This window comes from Odontesthes bonariensis, chromosome 9, assembly GCF_027942865.1.
Source record: "Odontesthes bonariensis isolate fOdoBon6 chromosome 9, fOdoBon6.hap1, whole genome shotgun sequence".
In the NCBI taxonomy this organism is placed as follows: domain Eukaryota; kingdom Metazoa; phylum Chordata; class Actinopteri; order Atheriniformes; family Atherinopsidae; genus Odontesthes; species Odontesthes bonariensis.
Window position 1 is genome coordinate 26,555,751 of NC_134514.1, and position 10,060 is coordinate 26,565,810.

At 40.8% G+C, this 10,060-nt stretch overlaps 1 protein-coding gene across 2 annotated transcripts in view; it reads right to left on the minus strand.

Moving 5' to 3' along the window:
* The window catches only part of LOC142388510 (galactosylgalactosylxylosylprotein 3-beta-glucuronosyltransferase 1), an 88,026-nt gene extending 78,837 nt beyond the window's left edge, over window positions 1–9,189 (minus strand). For both annotated transcript variants that reach the window (XM_075473865.1, XM_075473864.1), the window contains exon 1: window positions 8,658–9,189. The gene's annotated coding sequence lies outside the window, so the exon portion shown is untranslated. The remainder of the gene's footprint in view (window positions 1–8,657) is intronic.
* Window positions 9,190–10,060: the final 871 nt, after the last annotated feature.

The window sequence follows — 10,060 nt, forward strand, 5'->3', positions numbered from 1 at the left end:
TTCGAGCAGCAGGAGGGAAATCCAACTCATTGGTGTGTTTCCCCATTTTGTTTAAGAGGCTGCAGAAAGGTCAGTATACAATAGTGGTATTGTGTACTTAAATGCTCACGATTACATTCATTGTAATTTGCTCATTGTTTTATTCTTTTTAAGAAAAAAAGGATAAAGGATTTTTCTTTTATTGTACTACATAATGACAGGCTTTAAATATTTAACAGGGTTGTGTGAAGGGTGCAGTTATGTGCAATTTCAGAAATTCTTCTTCGTGGGACATTAAGGATTAAGACCGACGCATGACAGCTGTTTTTTTTTTTCCACTTCAGAAATATGCTCAATTAATAACATGGCAACACTTAACTAATCCACTTTTTTTAGACAATAACCTGGTTGGGGTTATGTTAGAAAACGTTCCTGATCAGGTCTAAATTACTTTTGTTGTACATCATGACCATGACTTTTTGGATGCCACTTTTAAAATTCACGTGTACATACAGATGAGGTCAAATATTTTTTTGACATAATATCTTCCTGCATGAACATATGATGATCCATGATCCATTGGTAAACTTTGGGGAGGAGGACAGTCATATCCCATGTGTCATGTGCTGACACCTTTTTCCCCTGACCGCTGTATTTATCATATTTTGTCAGTCAGTGTATGGTCTCAGGTATTAAATATACTTTCGTCTGTACATTTTGTTTTAAAATAAATGCCTATCTGTACTGATTTTGAAAAAAGTATTATAATATCAACCATGTTTCTGTTGCCCACTGTTTCAAAAAACTATACAAGATAGCTTTTAATGATTTCCACTTTACAAATTGCGTGGTCAGACGTGTTTTTTATTTTATTTAAACAGTTCAGCTTTGTCCAGTCATTCATTTATTCATCAAATTTTATATGAAGGCATATTGATTTGAACGGCTATTGTGAGGCTCATAAATGTCTGCATGTGTTTATTAAGCAACTCTAGTTAATGGCTTCTTTTTTTTTTTTTAACTCTGGCTGGTGCCGGGAAAATAATCTCCCAAAATATTTTTTAAGGTATTCTATTCTCCGGCAGAGGTGGACAGACTCTTATTCAGAATATAGCTGAGGGATTAAAGACAAAACCCTGTAGGATTTTCACAAAAGGACAATTAAGAGAGCTCGTTTGTGTCACAAACGGTGGTCTTTTTCATTACACTCTGTTGGCCATTGCTGTCGCCTGATATGTGAGTAATGGCACCAGCTACCACTGCAGGGAAGTAGATGTTCACCAGCCAGACAAAGGCATAAAAGCTACATAAGATTCACCTCGCATCAATCTTCCTACCCTGACAATACATCAGCAGTGACGGTAGCGATCTTCAGGTAGGCAGAGATAGGAAATTATTCTTTAACATCTGTTGTCAACCTAGAATTACTCAGTGGCATTGCTTTGTTTTTACAACATCACAGCAGCACACTGATGTTACACAGCAACTAACACGCCCACAGTGTTCGCCACCACTGTCAGGTCACATCATCGTCCAGTGGTTAGGGTGACGAGAAGGGAAGACCTCTGTCATCATGTGAAATTATCATCTTCATCCTCTGATCACAGACACCTTCTGTTGGGCAAAATATACAGTTTACTATCCTATAGCTTCACACTTGGTTAAATGCAACGGCTCCTCCCTCTGGGCTTATCACTCTGCCAAAGATACAAACTGTGCCATCTCTTATGCAATGATTGTAGGTTAAACTTATTTTACCATGATAGACAGAATGAGGCTCTTCCTTTTTTTTTTGTTCTCCTCCTGAGTTATGTAATTGTTATCTGAAGATAGTTGAGACAGAGGAGAGAGCTGTTTACCAGCCTATTCTTGGCCTCTTTGTGTGGCAGAACATGGTTTGACGGTGGGGGAGGTAAAGCTTGGGTGCTGGGTCAGGAGCTTCGCTTATTGTTAGTGCCTGAAGACATCGTACACTGTGTGTGTCCTTGTTTTTGTTGGTCTGTGCTATATGCGTGTGACTACACATACAGTGCACCTCCAGTGGCAATTCTGCTACATCTCCTTATCTTTAGCAAGCCTGGTGAATGTGAACAAAACAGCTGTGTTCACACTGCCAGCTGTCTAATACCTTCTCTGCCCCAAAGGACCATGGGTAACCACAAATATCCACAATGAGATTACACCCCCTAGAAATAATAATAATTAAAAAAATTGTCAAGAAAAACTTCAAATCATGCAATCAATCAATCATGCAGAATTGCCAGATGAATCGGCATTGAACTCCTTTGCAGTAAAAATCCTGAAAAACTAACAAAAACAAACCAAAAATGCTGATCCTATAGGGCAACTTATTCAGCAGATGCGAGACACATCCAGTGTGGCGGCTCTGATTGGAATAAGGATTCCTTTGTTGCTTAAAAAAGCACGTTACAGCAGCTTTCATTTGACAGTGATGATATATGTAGGCATCTGCTGACGCAGTTTATTCATAGCTGAGGAGCATGACAGCATCAACAAAGAGAACAACCAGTATAATGTCATACTTGGTCTGATTTTTGGCTTTTATCTGAATGAGTTATATTCTGATGAAACAGCACAATCTGAAGTCTTTAAAGCTATGCATTATGATCTTATTCAAGCACTTAATTTCTTGACCTTAATGCATTCTATTAAGAGCACCTTTCCCTTTTTACTATAAGAGACAGTAGCATACCATCCATCCCTTACAGTCCTCCCCTTTCAAGCCCCATTTCCCATTTTAAGTGAGTGGTGGTGGCCTACACACTGCTTTCCTGAAATTGCTGAAACAAGTTAAGATTAATTCAACAGTCCAGGCAGTTTGTAGGAGTTGAGCATCTAATTATCTGGTGTTGCTGATCTCTCTGAGCTGCTGTGATGTACCTCAGGCAAACAACTGCTGTCCCTGGAGGGGAAAAAAGTTGCTGGAGAGAAGGCAGAAAGCCTCTGCCAGCGAGAGTCTGTGGAGCACAGTTTATTCTAATTCCTCTGCAGGACATTAATGAGCCACAATAGTGGCTGTCGTAATGGGCAGTCAGACAGATTTTAAGCATCCCATGGAGCATAATCCAGGGAGGAACAGCAGCACGGCTGCAGCAGACTGTTCTTGGCTGTCATTTTGCCCTAACTCTGTGTCTTAGCTGTTTATTACAAAGGACATTACATGCATTTTCAGCACCTGCCATGCTCAGGCCTTGACACCATACAATTCTGACATCAGCTTATGGCCCTCAGTATTTTCCATTCACAGTTAAGCCAGGCTAAGGTTCTGGCTCAAGCACAGCGTTTTAACTGAAATCCATTTCTTGACCAAAACGTATCCGACCACTGCAATAAACCCATTTCAGCTCGTTAGTATTGGGCATTATCATCATATTATACGTATCATGTCAGAGATTAAAAAAACTGAAAAACAATTTAACTGGCTGAAACTTGGTACCATATTGAGTGGTGCATTGGACATCTGCTGCTGTTTTTCTCTTTTTCTTATTGCTTTCGTCTGCTATTTCTGGGTCATATCCCAGGACAAGAACTGTAGAAAATGGGCAGAGCACTTAGACCAGTTTTTGGAGACATTTTAATCACAACTCCATTCTCTGTGTTTGTAATGCCCTATTTCAGCAACCATGTGTCCATATGATCTCATTCCTATGGAAATCACCATAATATCAGACGGATGTGCAAAACGTTCTTTCTCTCTGAAATTTGCCTCAAGAACATTTAATCATTTATATGTTTTTTTTTTCTCGTAGATGTCAGAGAGAGAATGCACTATATCAGGACGTTTGACCAATAAAGTAGAAACTGGGCGAACAAGTAACTAGTTTACAGTCAATCTGATCACTTTTAAGCACATTCAACTGAAAATATCATATCATGTTGTATTTAGCCAACACTGGTATTGAAATAATGAGAGGCTATGAAATCCAGTATGCATTGCATGCACAGCGCTTCATTTACTTGAACAACTTTTAAAATAAAAACAAAACTATTATATTCAGACATTGTTTCTGTCTCGTTTTCACCTTTGCTTCGAGCTATCTGAAGGAAAATAATTGATTGTTTTTTTTCTCAATAAAATGTTTTTACAAAGTGGTTTATCATGGAATTCACCTGTGACGAAATAAAATGAAGACACAAATTATGATACCTGTTCATGACACCTTAAGAGCAAGTATGTCTTCAGTATCAAATACATATATTTGTTTACATCTACTACATCCTTACTCCTCAAACTGGTTTCTTGAATCTTAATTTATGGAATTAATGAAATGAAACAATTGCAAAAGAAGAGTATAATACATCTCTGAGTATTTGTGGTATGATTTCAGGAGTTGAGTGTGGTTCATGCATACAATAAAACACTTACATCCTACTTGTCTGCTGTGAACACAAAAGCTTGTGATCTAAACTGTGGGAAGCTAGTCTGAAAATGACTGAGGTGTTTTTTATTAATCATTTTTATGAAGATGCACCAGGCAAAGTGCACCTGTGCACCAACAGAAGTCACACACTGTACCAACTCTGTAACGCTGTGTTGTTCAGTCATGCAACGTAGCAATCTATTGTCTGTGAGAAATACAAATGTTTTTGTTTTTGTCTGATGCTTTGCGCTGCTGCTGAGGGTGGACAGTTCCATGTTCGAACACCCAGAGATAGCTCAGATACCTTCAAAGAGAAACCCATACTGCATCCACTGAACAGACATCAAACACAATTGAATTTAGCCTCGTGGAGTTTCACAATCTGCATCTCTGAGCTCTCAGTGTAGGCAGACATGCTTCACTCTCACCCAGATGCAGCCCTCCGTTTTCTAAGCCTCCACAGCCTTGTCAGTAGCTTTCAAAACATTTGTTCGGAGCCCACCCCTCCATCTTGTCAGGCTTCATATATGTTATAACACAGTGCAATGATGTGTGAAAGGCTGCTGAGCTACCCGCGATGAGCTGTACATTTGGACATTCAATACATGTGTTTACAGCGCAGTATTTTTCACCCACATAGCAGTATTGTATGGTAACACTGTCATGATTACATTAATCGTAATTTGCTCACTTCCTTATTGTTGATAAGAAAAAAGGTTACATTTACAGAATGGCAGCCTTTAAAAAATTAGCAGCATGCTGTTCTAAAGGAGACATATTGTGCCCTTTTTTCTCAAGCTAACCAAATTTCCTCAGATCTTGATGAAATGTCTGTGGCATGCATTTTCTTTCAGTTATTTGCCCCTCTATTTAAGCAGATCACTCTAGGATGTGGAGTGAGCCACTCGACTCCACTCCACCCCTCTCCTTTTTTTTTAGATCAGTAGTATAACTTGGACCATGTTATTAGGTATAAAAGAGCACAATGTAAATAGAGGTCAGACCACACACAAACCAAACTGGTTCTTGACGGGCAATTTTGTCCTCAAATAATCACATTTCCATTACGGTTCCATTTCCATTACATTTACATATCCGACAGGCATCACAGAACATACGGCTGCTGGTCGGTTATTAACACTATAATAGGGAATGCTGTTTTCTCTCCATACTGACTCTATAAACCCTGAACCTTATTGTTGCTCCATTCTTCTGTGTTTTGTTTAAGTTTTAAGTAGCTAGCATTCAGAACTGTTGCTTATATGACCAATATTTCCCTGATATTTGTTTTTGTGAGGGCTGTTATAGTGCTGTTCATAGGTGCATTCAATAACAAAGGGGAAATCAGAATTTCAACTTGGCAAAGGAACGTCAATTAGAAATGCGATTTCCATGTTGGAATATTAAACATCAAACAAATTACTGGAAGAGCATGATCAGCCAATGTAGTTTAACTTAGATTGGGTGAACACATTTACTAATGATGAGATTTGATGTCGATATCAAAGCAAAAAATAAAAGCAAATGAATTTCAATTTCAAAATAATGAAAAATCTATTGAAGTTAAATCTAGGTGGAGATAACAAAAAAATGGGCTTGATAACATTGTAAAGTGATTAAAGTTCTCTCTGCAAATCTGAAGCTCTGACTGAATAAGCAGTGGATGTGGATCAGCTGATTGAGTGGTTGTCTACCCACTGTAAGGCTGGTGGTGTAATCCCCAGTGCATCCGCATTTCAAAGTGTCCAATGGAACCCCACATTGCCCCTGATATGTTCATGGATGAGTGATTTATTAGAGAGAAAAAGCATGGCATACTATACATATGTATATATATAGAGAGAGTGCATATATATGAAAAGAAGCACAATATGTGTCTGTTTGAATGGATGAACGAGAAGCATGTGTAAAGCACTTTGGAGAAGTAAAAAAAAAAGGATCCATATTTTCAATAGTTGTTATTAGCTTGAAAGCTTTAGTAATATGGGGTATTTATTCTGGACAATTAGCCATTAACACTCTAGTTACTTAAGGTGGAGATTTAGAAAGGGTTTTCTTCCCAAATGATTGTAGAGCTTGAATTCTCTTGGAGCTCAATAAAGACAAAGCAAAATTACACTGTTAAAGCATAAATAATAAACTAAGGACAACTGTAGATTCACAACCTGACAGACAGGCTTCTTTTTTCTTTTATTTATGATTTATTATCTATGAGCGCTTATGATCAAATAAATCACATTTAGAAAAAAAAGACAAGTAATAGTTCTATCCTCGCCACTAAACCCTGAGTTACAATGGCAGAAATGCAGCTATTTTGTGTTTTTGTTTTTGGTCCCTCAGCTCTCTGTTGTAAAGAGAGGGGCAATCTTGAACACAAAATGAAATGACAAGCCGACCATCTCCATAAATGAGCTCTGGAAGCTATTTGCTGACATTACTGTATTGAGCAGAATCTAAATGTGTACGCGGTCAGAGAGTGCAAAGCTATACTGAAGCATGCTAATGTCTGTGTCTGAAACAGCTGGGAACACACAGTGTCACTGCATGGGAGCGGCGTATAGGCTGAGAAACGAGCGCCAGGTGTTGCTGCCGTCACGTTTGCAGACTGTAAAATGGAAGGAGAACAGTTAGTCAGCTCAGGTGACTGTGTGGAATGTAAACCACTCTGACATGGCTGTGATAATGACATTATTAATTGCTCAAAAAAAAAAGAAAGCGAAAGAAAAAAAAATCAGTTCGAAAGACAACATATTGCCCATAATGCCTGATGTAATGATGGGTGTCAGCATGCTTTTGCTGGACCAGTCAGAACTTCCAGGGATATGTTGATGTGTCTTGACACATGAGTAAGGATTTAGGACTGGAGCCCAAACCTACGGCACTCTACCCACACTGTGCAAGATTTTCCACTGAGATTACTAAGAGTCTCTGCTAACCTGCAATAAACTGCACGTACAAATATACAGTATGCTGCAAAAGTCTTGAGCCGCCCCTCATTTATTTATATTTTGCTTTCAAAGAGCTATACTTTCATGTAATCTTTTAAAGTGGTCCTAAGTAATAGTTCTCCAGGCTCTCTCAAGGTCTGTTAAAGATTTCTTTGACATTTGCTGCCTTTTCACTCATCTTCAGTGTATTATGTGAACCTGAAAATTTAGAGAGAGATGTGGGATTTTTTTGTGTGGTAAGCTCCCTGACACTGACCTATAAAGCATTGAAGCATATAAAGGCACCTAAAAGGGATGAAGCAGTGCTGTTTCCCCAAATATAAAAAACAACGTAGCAAAACCACAGTGATCAGTGTGTCCTTGAAAAATATTCATTCATTTTGGGATGGCTGCACCTTTTTCTAGTTACCCTGATGATACATAACAAAACGAGGGGTGGCTCAAGAGTTTTGCACAGTACCATAAGTCATTAAACACTGAACTTTGCAACAATGGTTTGCAAAGGTCACAATGGTTTAACTCCACATGTAAACACTGCAACCTTTCCACCTCATCACTAATGTTCTTTTTCTCAGCCACTATCACCTCATCCTTTTCTCAAAGAGCTGTTGTCTTCTGGGCAGGCGTCAGAAATGACACCACACACCCCATTTAACTTCAACTCCAGCCTCCTTTTTCTCGAGTCGATGTTGATTTCTTGTTCACCCCTGTGAACAAGTTGTTTTCTGTCTGGAAGGCGGCATATGCCTCTCCAGCATCGCCGGTAAAAGTCCTCAAACTGCTTTAAATTCACACGGTGCCTTTTTTCCCCCCCTACTCCTCAGTCCCTCTTCTTCAAGACTCCATGAATGATTTATTTTTGAATTTTTTTTTTCAACGCACCACGGGACATTCAATTCATACATCATGAAAAAAGTGAAATCACTATGCGTTTGTCAGCTGCAATCACGGACTCTAAATTCCCTTTGAACTCGCAGTTCTGCCGGTCAGCTCAGAGAAAATCTCTCCCTGCCCCGCTGCTATCTCGACACCCAAACGCTGATCATGAGGATTATCACCAATTCTTTTCATCAGGCTGACACAGAACTCTTCTTCTGGCACCAGCTCACGCTGCTGCTCTGCCGCATGCAACATTGCAACATGCATAGATTTCCCTCACTCACTTCCACTGCGCCGCCGCGCACAGTGACCCGGGGACAGATGGCAATCTCCCGACTACTGTTGCAAACCTGATCGGCATGAAAATTGGTTCATCTCTGTCAGACATACGTACATGCTTTTAAGTGCCTCTCACCACGCCGGCCAGGCACTGAACACAAAGGATATAATGTGGTCTCATTGTTTTTACCTCATTCAGAGACTTCAGTGGGAGGCTGCTATTCCCAGCGCATGCGACAGAATTCATTCTAGAAATCCTGTTTTTGTCCCTGCTGTGTGTTGTCCCCCCTCTTCCTCCTCCTTGTCCCTTGTCGAAAGAGAGGCAGTGTTCAAAGCATCCCTTTTTTTCACTCTGCCGTGCCAGAAGAAGCCCGCCTTTGTGCATTGGTTGATGGAGATATTAAAAAAAAAAGAGAGAAATATAAAGCAAAGAGAGGACTTGAGCTCCCAGGATTTATTTTCCTTCCTTCCCTCTCTTCTCTTCTTATGCTCACACACGCCGGAACAGCGCGAGAGGAGACGTCAGAGTGGCAGCGATGTGTGTGTTGTGCCTCTGTGGCTCTTCACCTCTTCTTTCTCTTGCTTTCCCTCCCACCCTTCCCCTGAGTACCTCTTTGTATATCTCTCTGTCTCTCTCTGCCCACCGCTCATCAGCTCACATGGAAGCGGGCTGCTCTGGCGTGGCGGTTGAAACGGCTCTGAGCGCGCAGAGACGTCTGCGAATGTGCTTATGATTGGGGACTAAAGTAGCCTCTAAGCTGAGACTGAGACCACCCTCCCCTCCTCCCTTCCAGAGATGGGCTTTCCAATGGCATGTACCACTGAAGCTCGGAGCAGGGTGGGCTGCAGCACTGAAAGAGAAAAGGGGGATTTAGAAAGTAGGAATGGGGGGGGAGTTGCTCAGAATGAGGGAGATGGTAACAGAAGATGTGGTCAAAAACGGAGAGAAAAGGAAAGTAAGTTAAGGAGTCTGTTTTCTCACTTATGTCATTCGGTAGGTGGCATACTGTGGAAGCTCTATTCCTGTTAATCAGGTTCATTTGCAGTTTTGCTCATGCACAAACGACCTCAGTTAAACAATCTCTCATTTCTTATAAAGGTGACAGCTTGGACATGGGCAGAATCACTGCAAGACAAGAGCACATATGTTGGTTTTGGCAGTGGTGAATTAATTCTGGAAGAGCTGCAACTGTGTCATAGATAAGGCATTCACTCATGCTTGACTGACTGTGCACAGTGGCACAAATGCAGAAACACACTGCGGAAATTGGCTTGAGTTCACTCAGAAATGCACGCACATAAATGAGTCATATTATTCAGATTTGTTGAAGGTCCACGCCACACATCTCCACACACTGCTGCAGACTGAGTCGCTGGCAGAGACCTGCCGACTGCCAGTTCCACCACAACCTTTCCATCCCCTTAAGAAGTCCACCATCTAATTTCAGGCGTCACTGAATAAAGAGCGAGTCTGTTGTGGAGGTGAGACAGCGTCTGGTGTGAGGATCACCTCAGCCAGCTTTACCCTCCTCTGAGCCTGGAGAGCAGACGTGGCTCTCGGAGGAGCTCAGCCAGGAGAGCTGGAACGGAAAG